The sequence below is a fragment of the Acinonyx jubatus genome, chromosome D2, assembly GCF_027475565.1.
Source record: "Acinonyx jubatus isolate Ajub_Pintada_27869175 chromosome D2, VMU_Ajub_asm_v1.0, whole genome shotgun sequence".
Classification (NCBI taxonomy): Eukaryota; Metazoa; Chordata; class Mammalia; order Carnivora; family Felidae; genus Acinonyx; species Acinonyx jubatus.
In genome coordinates, this window is record NC_069393.1 from 5,984,428 (window position 1) to 6,002,910 (window position 18,483).

The 18,483-nt window shown below is 41.6% G+C and overlaps 1 protein-coding gene and 1 pseudogene across 3 annotated transcripts in view; both read left to right on the top strand.

The window, feature by feature from the left end:
* The first annotated feature begins 210 nt into the window (after positions 1–210).
* On the top strand, positions 211–5,370 carry LOC106982536 (cell death regulator Aven-like; annotated as a pseudogene).
* The window catches only part of TBCE (tubulin folding cofactor E), a 91,722-nt gene continuing 73,615 nt past the window's right edge, over positions 377–18,483 (top strand). Inside the window, exon 1 of one of the 3 annotated variants that reach the window (XM_015080711.3) lies at positions 377–520. The gene's annotated coding sequence lies outside the window, so the exon portion shown is untranslated. Of the gene's footprint in view, positions 521–14,729; positions 14,750–16,388; positions 16,509–18,483 lie in introns of those variants that run through there. The other 2 variants (XM_053207601.1, XM_027046967.2) reach the window with 2 other exon arrangements.

Consider the following 18,483-nt stretch of genomic DNA (forward strand, 5'->3'; position numbering starts at 1 on the left):
TCATAACAAACCACTGAGCTAATTACATAGAAACCTGACGCTTAGAAATTAACAAACCTATGGAATTTGCTTTTTCTATGATTGTACTTACTTTCATTCTGCCTATTTTACCTGGTTGATTATTATTATTATCCTCTTAGTTTTTGAGGCATCAACACTATCTTCTTATCTGTGACCACACGCCTCCGACTTGGTAGACTCTCAATAACCATGGAAGTGAATCACAAGTAGGCTGGAACATGTACGTTCATTGGGTTGTTCCGTCCTGAGTTTAGAGGAATCACCCGGGCAGCAAAGGGGCGGGGAGCTTGCCCAGGTTTGGGTGGGTGGACCAAACCTCCGACTCCGAAGCCCCTTGCTCGCTATAGCCACGCCTAAGCTCCAGCTGCCACCGCCCACCCAGCGGAGGTGGGACTTCCTGTCTCCCTAAGGAAGCACTTCCGGCCAGGACCGGAAGCTCCGCTGCTGCCTGGCGCGTGCGAGGGTCGGTGTCCGGACCCCCCGGGCTCTCTGCCTGCAGGTGAGCTTCGGAGGGGCTGAGGGGCTGCGGGAGCCAAGCGTTCGTGGCTGGCCAGTGGCCGGTGCGTCACCCTGCAATGCTTCGGTCCTTTAGTCCTTTCTTAGAAACTTCTTAGGTGGTCAAGAGTCGGGCGTTGCCTGCTCCCTGCCGCCTCGACCAGACCCAGACGCGCCGGCTGTAGGGAGTCCGGGCAGGCGAGCGGGCGAGGAAGCCGCACTGGCAGCGCTGTCCATCCCTTTACCGGGAAGCCTTGCTGGCGGGTCACTTGGACGAGGTGAAATAGCTCAGGTTAGAGAAACAGCCCTGAAGTTCCGAATCATTTAACATTTGTGGAGGAGGAGGAATAACGTGTGGTAGGTGGAGAACATTTAACATTTTGAAATAGTGTTTACCACCAACTGCGGACTGTTCCGAGTTGTGGGTGGGTGCACAGGAGCGTGCGACATCCCTGTCCCCAAAGAAACAACAGTCTCGTTGGAAGACAGGGTTCACAAATGCCAGACTGTTAAGGTAGAGACGGGGGAGATAAAGATTCAGGGAGCAGACTTGTTTGACATTAACCTAGCCAAGGCTGCTGTCATTTGATATTTGTCTCAGCATCGTTTTAGTTTTAACCTTTCTGTATGCTTTTATAAACAGCTATCGCTGGGGATTTTTAAAAATCCACGGCAACAGTCTCTGCCTTTTGACAGGCAGGTTTTTGTACTTATTCATTGTCATTACTGAGACCTTTGTTCAGGCCCAAACTTTTGGAGCCATCCATGACTCATCTCTTTCACACACCACACCTACGATCTGCCAGCAGATTGTATGGACTTCACCTTCAGAATCTGTCCGGACTCCCAGTCCCTTCTCACCCAGACTACTGCATAGCCACCTAACTAATCTGCTTTTTCTTCTTTCAGTCTTTTTTCATTACAGCATCTAGAGTGATCCTCCTAAAAAAAAAAAAAAAAAAAATCAAATTTTTGCCCTCCTCTCAAGAAATCCTCCATGGACTACTGGGGTGCCTGGGTGGCTCAGTTCGTTAAGCCTCCCAACTCTTGATCTCAGCCCAGGTGTTGATTTCAGAGTGGTGGGTTCAGGCTCCCCACTGGGTGTGAGGGCTACTTAAAAAAGAAACAAAAAGAAAAAAAAAATCCTCCAAAGAATGCCCATTTCATTCAAGAGTAAAAGGCAAAGCTGGTAGAGTGACCCCCAGAGTCCTTTATGATCCCCTCCTGTTTTACCTCTGATCTCTCTTGCTACTTCTCAAGCCTCCTCAAGCACATCCCAACCTCAGGATATTGGCACTTGGGGTTCTTTTGCCTGGAAGTCTCTCCAGTCCCTCCGTCTGTCTATATGGTTCCGACCCTTACCTCCCTTCTAGTTTTTGGAATTTTACCTTGTCAGGGAGGTCTTCTCTGACATATCCTTCCCTTACATCTCCATTGCCCTCTTTGTCGTGCTTCCCATTCATTATATGACATGCCATGTGGTTTATTCATTTATCTGGCTTACTGTGTTCCCCCCACTAGGATAGAAGCTTCATGAGGGCAGATATTTTTGTTCTGTTTACTGCTGTATTCCTAGTGCCTAAAACAGTATCTGGCTTTCAATAGGCTTCCCATAATATAACAGTTGAATGAATGGATTTGGACCTTTTCTACCATTTTATACTTTGTACTTTCTGTGCTTTTTTTCTCTTCCTTTCTTGACTTTTTTTGGATTGAGATTGGATTTTGTTTTGTTTTCTCTCTTCATATTTTCTTTTCTACTTCTTTGGAAGATATATTACTCTGTTCTTATACCAGTTAACCTTTTTTTTTTTTTAAGGAAGAATTATTTTTTATTTTATTTATTATTTTTTAATGCTCATTTACTTTTGAGAGAGACAGAGCATGAGCAGGGGAGGGGCAGAGAGAGAGGGAGACACAGAATCCAAAGCAGGCCCCAGGCTCTGAGCTGTAGGCACAGAGCCCAGTGCGGGGCTTGTGTCTCAGACCTTGAGATCATGACCTGAGCCGAACTCGGATGCTTAACTGACTGAGCCACCCAGGTGCCCTGGTTAACCTTTTAAGTTTAATTTTGAATTTCACTATGAATACTTAATTGAATCTAAGTCAATCTTAATTGAAATTTTGTAATGTTTATCTTTGAGAGAGTGTGAGCAGGGGAGGGGCAGAGAGAGGGAGACACAGAATCCGTAGCAGGCTCCAGGCTCCCAAGCTGTCAGCACAGAGCCCCACACGGGGCTTGAACTCACAGACTGGGGCTTGAACTCACAGGCTGTGAGATCATGACCTGAGCTGAAGTCAGATGCTTAACCGACTGAGCCACCCAGGCATCCCAGTCTTAATTGAATCTCAACCCTGCAGAACAATATTGTTTTTACCTTTAAGTTATGGATTTAAACAGACTTCTTGGATCATCTCAATTCTTAATTATTTTTGTAAGATGTGAATGTTCAACAATAAAACTAGAGTTGTTACCATTTTCTGGTGGTTTTGTTTTTTTCTTTTTGATTTATTAAAGTCAGTTTATCATATACTTTAGTAGAATGTTTGTTGTATGCTTAGCACTTCAAAGTTTATTTAAGAAGTTTATGGTACTTTCCCTACCTTACCCTTTTGTTGGGAAATATGCAACAATACATTGTCTCTAATGGAGAGTACGTTAAAAAATAATAAGGTAGACATATTATTCAGTGTGAAATGAATATGAACCAGAAAGTAAGTAAGTTCTACCAGAAAGGAGAAACGTTATAGGTTGCCAGTTATTAGGAGTGGCTGGGATGAATTTGTGGAGGAATGATTTGGGAAGATTTGCTGATTTTTGAAAGTGTGTACAGAAAGGGCACAAGGTTATTAATTTATTCTCTTTTATATAGTTTTGTCAGAAAAATTGTGGGTTTGGTGTAGATGTAAGTCATTGATGTTTTAGAGAGGAGATGTGCCTCTTTCAGAGAGAATATGTGCCTCCTATAGCCTCTTAGGAAATGCTTAAAACTTTTTGGAGGACGTACTTAAAATTACATGAGTCAGTTCAGTATGTGAAGACAAAGGAACTACCGTGAGGACAGAGTACAACTTGGAGACAGGCTTTGACATGAGGCATAAAAGGACAGCAAGACATGCTGAGTGAAATAAGGCAGTCCCAAAAGAGAAATAGTGCTTGATTCCACTTAGATACCTAGAGGAGGCAAGTTCATGGAAACGGAAGGTAGGGGCTAGGGAGAGAGGGATATGGGGAGTCCTTCAGTGGGTATAGAGTTTCAGTTTTGCTAGATAGAAAAGTTTCGGTGATTAGTTGCACAACAGTGTTAGCATATCTAATGCCTCTGAACCATATACTTTAAAGCGGCTCAGGTCACGATCTCACAGTTGATGAGTTCCAGCCCCTTGGGCTCTGCGCTGACTGTGCGGTGCCCGCTTGGGATTCTCTCTCCCGTTCTCTGTGCCCCTCCCCTGCAGGCTCACTCTCAAAATAAACTTAAAACACAATGGTTACGGTGATAAATTTTATGTTACGTGTATTTTACCACAACTAAAAAACCTTTTTAAAAAAGGACATCGGAAGGATCCTGCGCTCCCCTCCCCACCTTCACCCCCCCCCCCCCCCCCTCCAATGCTGGTGACACCTCAGAGCTCAGAGCAACCTGTTTCCTTGGGGCTCTGGGGAGGTGAGCAGTCCGGTGCCCCAGCTCCCGAGTGCCTGTTGAAGGTGACAGTGATGCGGAGATCTAAAAGAAAGATAGTTTCCAAACTGGGATGGATATTAAGATATTGAAAAAGAGGTCGATAATGATAGTGGAGAATCACAGGGCCAGACTCTGGTGTTCTCAGCTCTGCGGGGGACTCATTCTCACAGTAACGGTTTGTTGAGAAAGAGTGGGGTGGTGAAGCTTTATGTCCAAAACAATTCATTTTCTGTGGACTGTGAGTCATTGGTTCGAGCCCTTCGAGAACTGCCTGTCTCACTCCACCTCCATGTTGCTGCTGAATCGGTCCAGGCCACCCTTCCTTTGGAGCTTCCTCAGGTGAAACCAAAGAGAAATGATGAAACCAAGGGACTGGGGAGGCACTTAAAAGGGCCCTTGGGGCCTGGAGGAAAGGGATCCGTCTCTGAGCTGAAATCTGCTGCTGGCTGCCCCAGGCACCTGGGGAAGGATAGCCCAAGCCTGGATCCTTGTAGGGTTCTTAGGAACCCGCTGCCCCACTGCAGTCAGCCGCACACCACTCGGAGGAAGAAGTAGATCTGCCGTTTAGTTTAGACGTGCCTGTAAAAGAGAGAACATCTTAGCAGACCAGACACCTCGGGACCGAAAATCTGAGACAGATGGGGAGGTGGTCCAAGAAGAAGGTCCTGCAGAACCACCTGCAATGGAAGAAAACGTGGAGTCTGAGCAACCAGGTACATCAAAAACTGTTACTGAGGAAGAGCAGAACGACTGGTTGGGCAGCATGATTTCCTAACATTAAAAAAAAAAAGCAAAAAGAAAAATGAAAAAAAGTCCCTGAAGCAGATTTTGGTTGCCTTGTCAGCAAGGGCAGGCTCAAGGCTGTCCTGGAACAGCTGATTTACAAGCATGCCTCAAGCCCGTGTGTGCCATCATGCTTGTCCCAATAAACGGCCTACCTCTATGTCCCGCGACCTCTGAAACCATACATTTAAGAGGCTCCTTGCATTTGTTCTCTGGCTTAAATCTAATAGAGTCCTTGAGGGCAGCGGACGTTACGGCTCTTGTTTCCAGCCCCCTTCCTTTCGATGTTTGCAGCCTAGCAGGTGCTGCTGACAGAATGGGAGCAGACAACAAGGCATGTGCTTAGCCAAAATAAAGGAATGCTGGTCTACCGGGGCGGGGGGGGGGGGGGGAGACAGCAGGTGGGTTTGTTTAAAATTGTGCTAAATAGCAGGGTGCCTGGCTGGCTCAGTCGGTAGAGCATATGACTCCTGATCTTGGGGTGGTGAGTTTGAGCCCCTTGTTGGGGGTAGGGCTTATTAAAAAAATTGGGCTACGTGCTTGGAAATTGTTACATTTTGGGTAGTAAGTTAAAAGCAGATATTTTTGCCCTTAAATGTTTAAAGGATTCCCAAGTTCTGTATCTAGTCTCAACATGAACCTCCAATCAAAGAAACCCTCTTACACTTCCCTACCTAGAAAGTTCATTTTCCTTACTCTCTGCTGTCCATTCCTGACAGCTTCATCAGGGCGTGGTTTCCACAGGGAGCCGTCCCTCCCTCTTAACCCACATGGTTCTCTTCCATCACTGAATTTGGTCCTTGCACTTTGAATGTTAGGTCTTAGTTTTTTGCTGTTGGTTATCTCTCCCAGTTAGACTATAAGTTCCTTTTAAGAGCATGTCTTTCAACTCCTTGTGTTCTTGGTAACAGGTTAATAAGCGTAAGGACTCACAGCTTGTTAGTGTCTGAGCCAAGATCACTACTTGAAGCTCCAAAATCTCAGGTGTGGCTCCCATTGATGTTGAGTTTTCTACTCGATAGGTGTCAGTGTGTGAACGATCTTCAGACCTCACACTGATTATTTTGGTACAGTTTTGAATAAACACAGGGAAAGATTGAGGGACATATATGTGGAAAGGTAATGGAAGTCATATTGAAAAGTCTTTTTTCTAATATTCATTCACAAAGTGCCAGTACTTTTTACCTCTTCTTTTGTGCATCAGATATCTTTTTGGATCTCTTGGTGGTTTAAGAAGGTGGGAAATGAGATAGAATCCATACCTGTGAGCGGTGTGGGCCTACTGCAATTAAACTTCCCCATGTCAGGTACTGTTATTCTGAATTTGTAATATATTTCTTTGAATTTATGGAGTGTTTTCTCCTTATCTAAATATAGAATCTAGGGGTGCCTGATGGCTCAGTTGGTTGGGCGTCCGACTTCAGCTCAGGTCATGATCTCGTGATTCAGGTGGACAGCCCTGTGTCCACCTCTGTGCTGACAGCTCAGAGCCTGGGACCTGCTTTCGATTCTGTGTGTCCCTCTCTCTCTCTCTCTGCCCCTCTCCTGTTCATGCTCTGTCTCTCTCAAAAATAAACATTAAAAAAAATTTTAAATATAGAATCTAATTTATGATGTTAAGGGTCTTAGTGATTAAGAGATGTTAATGGCTAACATTTATTTATTATTTTTTTTAACTGCTTTATTTATTTTTGAGAGAGAGACCAAGTGCAAGTGGGTGGGGAGGATGAGGGCAGAGAGAAAAGGAGACACAGAATCCAAAGCAGGCACCAGGCTCTGAGCTGTCAGCACAGAGCCCGACATGGAGCTTGAACCCTTGAACTGTGAGATCATGACCCTAACCGAAGTCGGATCATGCTCAATTGACTGTGCCACCCAGGTGCCCCAGTAAATTATTTATTTTTAAAGTTTATTTATTTTGAGAGGGAGAGGGCAAGCAGGGGAGGGGCAAAGAGAAGGAGGGACGGAATCCTAAGCAGGTTCTGTGCCATCAGTGCAGAGCCCAATGTGAGGCTCGAACTCAAGAACTATCAGATTGTGACCTGAGCCGAGATTAAGAGTTGGATGCCTAACTGACTGAGGCACCCAGCTGTTGATGGTGAGCACTTCTACACATAAAAACTCATTTAATTCTCACGACAGTCCTGGGAAGTAGGTCCTCCTAGTATACATTTTACAGATGAGGAAACTGAGACACACAGAGGTTAAATTATCCAGTGTCCCATAGGTAACATGTAGTGGATGAGGTCGAATTTCTTTCCAGCAGACTGACTGCATGTAATGTTCATATTACATTAAATGGGAACACATATGATCTTAATTCTTGTGTATTTTTTCAGAATTCTTACAGTTGCAGGAGAAAGAAACTCACCTCAAACTGATGTAAGCGAAAGAAAATTTACTGTTTCATTTGGGCTTATGAAAGGCTTCACGCATAGTTGGAGCAACTCCACTTTCCCTTGTGGCCTTATTTTCACACAGATTTTTTCCATACAGTAGCGGAAGTACCTCTCAGCTCTTCTAGCGTTTTTTGGTTTGGTTTTGTTTTTGAGAGGGCACAAGTGAGCGAGGGGCAGAGAGAGAGCGAGGGAGAGAGAGAGAAGCAGGGCTCACCTGATGTGGGGACTTGAACTCATGAACTGTGAGATCATGATCTGAGCTGAAATCAGATGCTTAACCAACTGAGCCACCCAGGTGCCCTCAGTTATTCCAGGTTTAAGTGGTCCTTTTGTTTTAGGTCTTGGGAAAGAGAGAGATGGATCCTCTCTTCAAGAGCCCATGTCATTTTCTAAAAGGTTGGCTCTGCTTGGGTTAGGGTCTTCACGTATGGACCAGTTGCTATATGCAAGGAAATAGAGGTGAGGAGTCATTATATTGGCCATCCTGGGCCATGCGTCCACTCCTGTGGTGGGTGAGTGACAGCCCACCAGGCAGAGAAAGTACACTTCCCACAAGGGGAACATGCTGGGCTCAAAATGGCAGAAAACAGGTGAGAACCATTTTGATAGTATAGATGGAACTCTTCAGATGCCTTTCCCAAGTTAAGATTCTTCCACTCTTAGAAAATAACACAGTTGGGGGCACCTGGGTGGCTCAGTCAATTGAGCATCCAACTCTTGATCTCAGCTAATTTCTTTTTTTTTTAATTAATTTTTTTTAATTTTTTTTTTTATTTTTAACAACAACAAACACACGATGTTAGCAACATGGATTCCAGAGACAAACTGAGGTGAAACGGAATGCAGAACAAACTAGTGGAACTGTTTCTTTCAGTCTGCGTTCCTGTCACCAGAGGATACCAGGGCCAGGATGCCACATGCCTTTTAGTATAAGGAAAAAGTCCCTTGACGTTTCTTCGTCTATCACTGGAGAAGTTGAATGAAGTGTACTGTAACAGCTCATTTCTTGATCTCAGGGGTGTGAGTTCAAGCCCCATGTTGGGCTCTATGCTGGGCGTGACGCCTACATATATTAAGAAAAAAACACAAACAAACCATGTTTTTTTAGAAGAATCTGTAGAAGAATTAAAGAAATTGTCGGCAATTTTGAATGAATATTGTGAATAAGGAAAATGAAAGCGTTATAAAGGGCTATGTAATTTAGTTTAAATGATTTACTTTGATGCCTGTCATGTCCTCAAATTTTCTTTGATTCTTTATCTAGGATAAAGACCCCTTTAGCAGTCTGATAAAGTCTGTGAGCTCCTTAGAATTTTTGTTTAAGATTTTATTTTTAGGTAATCTCTATACCTAATGTGGGGGTCAACTCACAACCCTGAGATCAAGAGTTGCTGACAATATGCTACAGACACCCAGACACCCTAGAATGTTTTTTTAAAGTGTTTATTTGAGGGGGGAGGGGCAGAGAAAGAGAGGAGAGAGAGAGACTCCCAAGCAGGCTCCACACTGTCAGCCTGAAGCCCGATGTGGGGTTCGATCTCACAAATCGTGAGATCATGACCAGAGCCGAAAGCAGGAGTCAGACACTTAACCGACTGAGCCACCCAGGTGCCCCAAAATGTTTTTAAATACAGAAAATACACAGGATTTCATATAAAGAACTTATAAAACTCAACACCCAAAAAACAAATAATCCAGTTAAGAAATGGGCAGAAGATATGAATAGACATTTTTCCGAAGAAGACATACAGATGGCTAACAGACACATGAAAAAAGGCTCAGCATTACCCATCACTGGGGAAATACAAATCAAAACTATAATGAGATACCACCTAACATCTGGCAGAACAGCTAAAATTAACAACATAGGAAACAACAGGTGTTGGCAAGGATGCAGAGAAAGGAGAACACTCACTATTGGTGGAAATACAAACTGGTGCAGCCACTGTAGAAAATAGTGTGGAGGTTTCTTAAAACGTTAAAAATAGAACTACTCTGTGATCAGCAATTGTACCAAGAGGTATTTACCCAGAGGATACAAAAATGTACAAAAACGCTAATTTGAAGGGATACATGCACCCTGATGTTTACAGCAGCATTATCAACAATAGCCAAATTATGTAAAGATCCCAAATGTTCATCAACTGATGAATGGATAAAAAAGATGTGGCATATGTATATAATGGAATATTATTCAGCCACAAAAAAGAATGAAATCCTGCCATTTGCAACCATGTGGACAGGGCTAGAGGGTATTACACTGAGCGAAATAAATCCAAGAAAGACATACCATATGATTTCGCTAGTGTGGAATTTAAGAAACAAAACAAACACAGGGAGAAGAAAAGAGGAAAACCAAGAAATAGACTTTAAAAAAAATTTTTTTAATGTTTATTTTTGAGAGAGAGAGAGACAGACAGAGAGTGGACAGGGGAGGGGCAGAGAGAGGGAGACATAGACTCCTGAAGCAGGCTCCAGGCTCCATGCTGTCAGCCCAGAGCCTGACACGGGGCTCTAACTCACGAACTGTGAGATAATGACCTGAACCGAAGTTGGACCCTTAACTGACTGAGCCACCCAGGTAACCCAAAACAGACCGTTAGTTATAGGGAACAGACTGATGGTTACGCGAAGGGAGGTGGGTGGGGGATGGGTAAAATAGGTGAGGGAAATTAAGGAGGGCACTTGTTATGATGCGCACTGGCTGTTGTATGGAAGTGCTGAATCACTAAATTCTACACTTGAAACTAATTTTACGCTGTATGTTAACTAACTGGAATTTAGTAAAATTGGAATAAACATAAGTAATAAAGCTTGGAAAAAAACATAGGCTTTTAGATGAGAATCCAGTTATGTGAAATTAAGTTATCAAAATACTTAAAAATTGTAATGTAATGTGTGTTCATTAATATTTTAAATGACAGAATCTAGCAGCAGGTCTAATAAATGCTGTAATTTTGAAATAGTGATGCATGTAAAATATATCTTGGGATATCTATACTAGCTGTAATGTGATAGATGTGGGATCACAGGTGCTGCTAATCAACTATTTTTTTTTTTGCCTATGTGCACAATTTTGGAAAATGCCGAATTTCAGTTAGAAGATACCTTGAGTCTGTGGATTTAGGGTAAAAAACACCTCCCTTAGGCTCTGTCCAGGTAATCAGCCTAGTGGTCCAACTACCTGGAGTTGAGTGAGGTCTTACTCTATTCTTGTTAGTTACCCCTGATCCCAGTTACATGACCTATACTATATTTCTTTGGCCAAGCTTCCTAGATGCAGCCTTTGGGTTTCTGAGGAATATCCACCTGCACCGTCCCATTATGGTGCAGTCTCCACTTTTTGGGATAGTCATGTATGTTTTCTTGAATACCATCAAGGCCAGGTACTAACCTTGACCTACCTTTAGTCTGAGTTTCTGGTGGTCATGACTTAACCACTGAAGATATATTCCCTCTCATCTTTTATTCCTAATAAGCATAGATAATAACTCAGATGCTAGGCCATTTCTTTTCTTCTCTTCCCAGGTAATGATCAGCCTCATTCTAAAGTAGTCTGCCTCTCAGAGGAATTGAGAAAAATAGTTCCCAGTAGGAATTAAGAAAATGTGATTGAGAGGAATGGATACTAACATTCTATAAAGAGGGAAAAATTGCTCCTGACACTATGGAAATTGGATGCTGTTGAGAAGAAAGAGTGTTATATATAACCAAAGTAATGGAGGAGACAGCCAAAAGATTTTAGGGAGAAATTGTAGCAAAAGCATAGTACCTGAACGTGTGGTCTCAAGTTTCCGTTCCGGGAGGATACCTGCAATACCGTGAATATCACTGAAATTTGCTAGGATGGGCTCATTATTGGAATGGAAATACATGTCTTTGTTGAAAACAATCCAATGTAAGATTTGAGAGCTGAAGAGTATATATCAGGAAGATATACATACTTGTTTGGTGCGAAGAGTAGTGACATTAGGGTAGAAAGCACAAGGGACAATGCTAGGACTGAGGAATAGAAGAGATCTATAGATTATGCTGTATATCATTTGGTAAAGAGAATAAGGTTATCCTCCTAATACAGATTATAAAAGAGGCACAAAAATCAGATAAATGATGAAAGATTTCAGCTGTCTTAAATTCTGCTAGAGGCTTCTTTTCTCTGGAAAAGACCTGATTTGTGTGTGGAGTGGGGAGGGTCCATTGTTACGTTCCTTGGCAGAAACAAAATGAGAGGAAAGATTCCTTTGTTTTGAATTCTCATCAACAAGGAGGAAGAAATAAGTGAAGTGAAAGAGCCTCAAAGATTGTGGGAAAAGAAGCTATTTTTGAATCTTCTCAATGAAAAAAATGTTGAATATAATCAAACTGCTTCCTAGGGCATTAGGAAGGTATAATTTGAAGAGTGGAGAAGAAATACCATATTCTTTTTTTTTCATTTTTTTAAAAACAATGTATTTTTAATGAGTTAAGCATACAGCTATTTCCGTTAGCTTCTATACACATGCTTGCAAACAATTGTCTTTTTTTTTTTAAATATGAAATTTATTGTCAAATTGGTTTCCATGCAACACCCAGTGCTCATCCCAACAGGTGCCCTCCTCAATGCCCATCACCCACTTTCCCCTCTCCCACCCCCCCATCAATCCTCAGTTTATTCTCAGTTTTTAAGAGTCTCTTATGGTTTGGCTCCCTTCCTCTCTAACCTTTTTTTTCCCCTTCCCCTCCCCCATGGTCTTCTGTTAAGTTTCTCTGGATCCACATAAGAGTGAAAACATATGGTATCTGTCTTTCTCTGTATGACTTATTTCACTTAGCGTAACACTCTCCAGTTCCATCCACGTTGCTACCAAAGGCCAGATTTCATTCTTTCTCATTGCCAAGTAGTATTCCATTGTGTATATAAACTACAATTTCTTTATCCATTCATCAGTCGATGGACATTTAGTCTCTTTCCATAATTTGGCTATTGTTGAAAGTGCTGCTATAAACATTGGGGTACAAGTGCCCCTATGCATCAGCACTCCTGTATCCCTTGGATAAATTCCTAGCAGTACTATTGCTGGGTAATAGGGTAGGTCTATTCTTAATTTTTTGAGGAACCTCCACACTGTTTTCCAGAGCAGCTGCACCAGTTTGCATTTCCACCAAGAGTACAAGAGGGTTCCCGTTTCTCCACATCCTTGCCAGCATCTATAGTCTCCAAACAATTGTCTTAATGAAGAGGTCAGGTGAAGGATGCATTATATGTAGTGTAGTTTCAAAGAGGTAAGCATATGGCTATTCCCATGAAATACCATATTTTAATGATTCAGTGTCCCAATTAAAGTGGAAGCAAATCAGAGCTCTCTAAAACTTGAAATATTGGGCTCAGCCAGCCAGGTGCCCCTCATGTTATTTTTTTAATTGTGCTGAAATACAGATAACATTGACCATCTTAATAGTTTTTTTTTTTTTTAAGTTTATTTTGAGAGAGAGCGATAGCAGGGGAGGGACAGAGTGGGGGCAGGGGGGACACTCGCAAGCAGGCCCTGCACTGTAAGCACAGATCCTGATGTGGGGCTCCATATCGGGAATGGTGAGATCATGACCCCAGCTGAAATCAAGAGTCAGATGCTTAACCTTAAGACTGAACCATCAGGCACCCTGACAATTTTTTAAAAATACTAAAAAATTTTTAAATTTATTTTTATTTATTTAAAAAAATTTAAATTCTTTTTTATTTGTTTATTTTTTAAATTTACGTTCAAGTTGGTTAGCATATATAGTGTAACAGTGATTTCAGGGGTGGATTCTTTTTTTTTTCTTTCTTTTTTTTTATTTTATTTTTTTTAATTTTTTTAACGTTTATTTACTTTTGAGACCGAGAGAGACAGAGCATGAACAGGGGAGGGGCAGAGAGAGAGGGAGACACAGAATCTGAAACAGGCTCCAGGCTCTGAGCGGTCAGCACAGAGCCCGACACAGGGCTCGAACTCACGGACTGTGAGATCATGCCCTGAGCCGAAGTCGGATGCTTAACCGACTGAGCCACCCAGGCGCCCCTCAGGGGTGGATTCTTTAATGCCCTTTACCCATTTAGCCCATCCCCCGCTCCCACAACCCCTCCAGTAACCCTCTGTTCTCCATATTTAAGAGTCTCTTATGTTTTGTCCCCCTCCCTGTTTTTATATTATTTTTGCTTCCCTGCCCTTATGTTCACCTTTTTTTAGTCTTTATTTTGAGAGAGAGAGAGAGAGAGAGAGAGAGACAGAGTATGAGCGGGGGAGGGGCAGAGAAAGGGAAACACAGAATCCAAAGCAGGCTCCAGGCTCTGAGCTGTCAGCACAGAGCCTGATGCAGGGCTCGAACCCATGTACTATGAGATCATGACCTGAGCCAAAGTCAGAGGCTTAACCGATTGAACCACCCAGGCGCCGTGACAAGTTTTAAAAAATATTTAAAAGTTTTTTTTTTAATTTTTTTTTTAATGTTTATTTATTTTTGAGACAGAGACAGAGCATGAACGGGGGAGGGGCAGAGAGAAAGGGAGACACAGAATCTGAAACAGGCTCCAGGCTCTGAACGGTCAGCACAGAGCCCGACGCGGGGCTTGAACGCAGGGACCGCGAGATCATGACCTGAGCCGAAGTCGGACGCTCAACCGACTGAGCCACCCAGGCTCCCCTAAAACAGTTTTTTAAAGTTTATTTATTTATTTTGAGAGAGAGAGAGTGTGCAGGGAGGGGCAGAGAGAGGGAGAGAGAAACTTCCAATCAGGCTCCACACTGCCACCAAGGAGCCCGACGCGGAGCTCAAACTCAAGAACTTCTAGATCATGACCTGAGCTGAAATCAAGAGTCAGACACTTAACTGACTGAACTACCCAGGCATCCCTTGAGGATTTTTTTTTTTTAAGTAATCTACACCCAGCATGGGGCTCAAACTCACAACCTTGAGACCACGAGTCTCATGCTCCACAGACTGAGTGAGCCAGATGCCCCAGACCCTCTTAACAATTTTAGGTGTGCAATTGAGTAGTGTTAAGTACATTCACACTGTTGTGCAATCTTAACTCCTATGTCTCCAGAACTCTTTTCATCTTGCAAAACTGTAACACTGTAGCCATTAACACTATTTCCCCCTTTCCACAGCCATTGGCAACCACAATTCCACTTTCTCTATGAATTTGGCTACTCTAGGTATTTCATTTAAATGGAATCATACAGTATTTGTCCTTTTGTTACTGGCTTATTTCACTTAGCATGATGTTCCCAGGGTTCCTTCGTGTTATAGCATGTGACAGAATTTCCTTTCTTTTTAAGGCTGAATAATATTTGACTATATGTGTATACCACATTGTGCTGATCCATTCATCCATCAACGGATATTTGGGTTAGTTCCATCTTTTGGCTATTTGTGAATAATAGCGCCGTGAACATGGTTGTACAATTATCTGCTTGTGTCCTTCCTTGCAATTCTTTAAAAAAATTTTTTTTTAATGTTTCTTTATTAGTTGAGAGACAGAGCATGAGCTGGGGAGGGGACGGAGAGAGAGGGGGAGTCAGATTCTGAAGCAGGCTCCAGGCTCTGAGCTGTCAGCACAGAGCCTGACGCGAGTCTCGAACTCATGAACCATGAGCTCATGACCTGAGCCGAAGTCAGCCGCCTAACCGACTGAGCCACCGAGGCGCCCCTTTCCTTGCAATTCTTTTCAAAGTATTTTATTTGAGGAATTATGTAGTCATCTCATTGTGAAGAACATCCAGAAAACAGCTTAGATGTTTAAAAACAGCTTAAGAAAAAGATAAGTAAAGTGGGTAAAGGATGTGAACAAGTAATTCATAGAAAAGGGAATCAAAATGAGTAGATGCTCAGCTTCCCTCATAAAAGGAAATGTAAATAAAATGTATATTTCACTTATCAGACTGACAAGTAACCAAAAATTTAATAGTATTCTGCGAAGGGCAACGTTGTGATGATACTGGGACTTGCCTACAGTGCTGGTAGGATTGTGAATTGGTGCAGTTCCTAAAAAGGGACATTTGTTATTAGCTCTCAACATTAAAAATGCTCTTCCCCTTTGATTCAGCAATACCCAGTTTGAGATTGTTTACTACAGTTATTTTTGCACAGGTATAAAAAATAATTGAGAAGGTTTAATCTTTGCAGTATTATTTATAATAGCAAAGACTTGGAAGTAACCTAAGTCCATCAGTTTGTGAAGACTGGTTATATAAATTATGGTATATCTATACAAATACTGTGTAGCCATAAAAAATGTAAAAGCTTCTGACATGGCTGTGGGTAAATTTCCAGGTTATATTATTAAATGAAAATGTAAGGAATAGAACCCCATATAGAGCATGGTATCATTTGTGTAAAGAAAGAAAAAAGCATATCAGCTTGTATAAGCACAAAATGTGTGTGGAAGATACTATAAGATACTAATAAAACTGTTGCCAGTGGAATGAGCTAATGACTAGCAGGAATGGAAGGGAAACTTTTAGTGTATTCCCTTTTATTCTTTTCAGTATCATCTATTCAAAAAATTAAGTGAGAAGGGCACCTGGGTGGCTTAGTTGGGTAAGCATCCAACTTGGGCTCGGCTCATGATTTCATGGTTTGTGAGTGTGGAGCCCCACCTGGGGCTCTGTGGAGCCTGCTTGGGATTCTCTCCCTTTCTCTCTTGCCCCTCCCTCCCTCCGTCTCTCTCTCTCTCTCTCTCTCTCTCTCTCTCTCTCTCTCTCTCTCTTCAAAATGGTTAGGTAAACTTTAAAAAATAAAAGAAAAGGGGCACCTGGGTGACTTAGTTCGTTAAGCGTCCGACTTTGGCCTAGGTCACAATCTTGCCATTCCCAAGTTCGAGCCCTGTGTTGGACTCTGTGCTGACAGCTCGAGGCCTGGGGCCTGCTTCTGATTCTGTGTTTCCCTCTCTCTCTCTGCCCCCTCCCACTCATGCTCTGTCTCTCTCTCTCTCTCTCTGTCTCTCTCTCTCTCTCTTTCAAAAATAAACATTAAAAATTTTTTAAAGAAAAAAAATTAAGTGAGAAAGATGTATCTGGAAAAATATAAGGAGCATCCCTGAAATGAAGAAGAAACAGCATAACAATGACTTTGAGACACTTGAATGGACCTCTTCAGAAAAATACTGGTAAGGTTGAGCCTCCAAATCAATTTGTGAAAAAATGGGAAGATAAGAAAAGAAGCTTCTAGGATTGATCTAGACTAAAAAGTAGTACAAATGCCTTGGGTGTAGTAATATACGGCTTTTAGTTTAAATCTTGAATATTTTGAAACCTAGGAAACACCCAGATACTCGTTGCCTTTATTTAGCGATTGTTAACATTTTGCCACCTTTGTTTCATCTTTTGAAAATATATTTAATGTAGCATAGAGATGACAGAAAAATCACAGATTGACTCAATTTTTTATCTTTCGTCGTGTCTATGGAAAATGATTCCTGTCTTTAAAAAAAAAAAAAAGCCTGTTTAAAAGCATGTTGAAGATAAAAGGAGGTGGTATAGTGTTTGGCCATTTTGAATTAGTCTGCATTCCAAGAGAAATTACATGTAGTAATTTATGAAAGAACTGGGAAATACGATTGCAAAAATTCCTGTCCGTAATCTTTAAAGAGTAATGAACAAGGGGAAATAGAACCTCTAGGAAAGATTTTTGTGAACATTTAGAAAAGCAGTAATCCTAAGGAAGTAGGAAGAGTTGAGCGAGTCTTGCTAAATTTGCCTTTGTTTGTTTGTTTGGATTGCAATTCCCTGACAAGCCAGGGAAATTTGCAGAGAACAGTGCAGTATTTACTTTCTCTGTTGATCATCATTATCTTCCTTCTCGTACTCATTATTGTCAATAGAACAAATCACAAAGGAACAACTGTTCCTTCCAAAAATATTCATACAACTCAGAGGTGTTTAAGTTACCCCATTCCTCTGATTGACAGTATATTCTGGGACTGACAGTTTATTTTGATTTCAGGGGAGCATTTCACAAAGTTCATGATGTTCTTGCATGTGAACTGGATAATAGGAGGGCTTATAACTGAAAAGTTTTACACACAATTTGTATGGGTTCTGTCTTTGGTCAAAGTCATATATCTAATACACACAGACACAGACACACACACACACACATACACATTTTGTTTCGATCTTACAAAAATTGCACAGGACAGAGCTGGGAGAGATAATTAATGTTGGAGTGTTCAATGTTCAGTATATATAAATGTAAAGTTCTGCATTTACATGAATAATGATGTGTTAAGTCCTGCTTCAATGATTAGTTGTACAAGGGGCACCTGCCTCTGTCAGTAGAGCGCACAACTCCTGATCTTGGGGTCGTGAGTTTTAGCCCCATGTTGGGTGTAGAGATTAGTTTAAAAAAATTAGTTGTACAAGTATAGAATAGAGAAGACCTGACTTGAAAGTTCTTCATGGGAATTCATAAGACTTTATAGAAACAAGTAAACAAGTAGATTTTCTTTTAGTGTCAGTGTTAGTATTTAACTTTGTTTTTGGATGGACAGTTTGGCCATGGCTTTCTCGAATCTTAAACATGTTTACTTACTTTGAATAATTGTCTCAAGAATTTTTCCCAGGGAAATACTTCAGGGGACAAGAATAATTTAAAAACAAAACCATGTTTTTAGCTGGTTTTTTTTGGGGGGGGGGATAGAAATGATTAAGTAAATTGTGGATCTACGGGTCAACATTAAAGAGCTTAATATGATAATTCTGTGGCTGTATAGAAAAATGTTCACCTGTTAATAAAAGAAGTAGAATAGAAATTACATATCTATTTCACTTGTAAAAAATTCTATTTACATGTTAATGAAAATTGAAAAGGCATTTAAAACTAGTGAAAACTATTTTTTAGGATAATTATAGTTAAATTTAAACATTTAAATTTTTTTACATTTGAATTTTTTTTTTTAATTTTTTTTTTCAACGTTTATTTTTATTTTTGGGACAGAGAGAGACAGAGCATGAACGGGGAAGGGGCAGAGAGAGAGGGAGACACAGAAACGGAAACAGGCTCCAGGCTCTGAGCCATCAGCCCAGAGCCCGACACGGGGCTCGAACTCCCGGACTGCGAGATCGTGACCTGGCTGAAGTCGG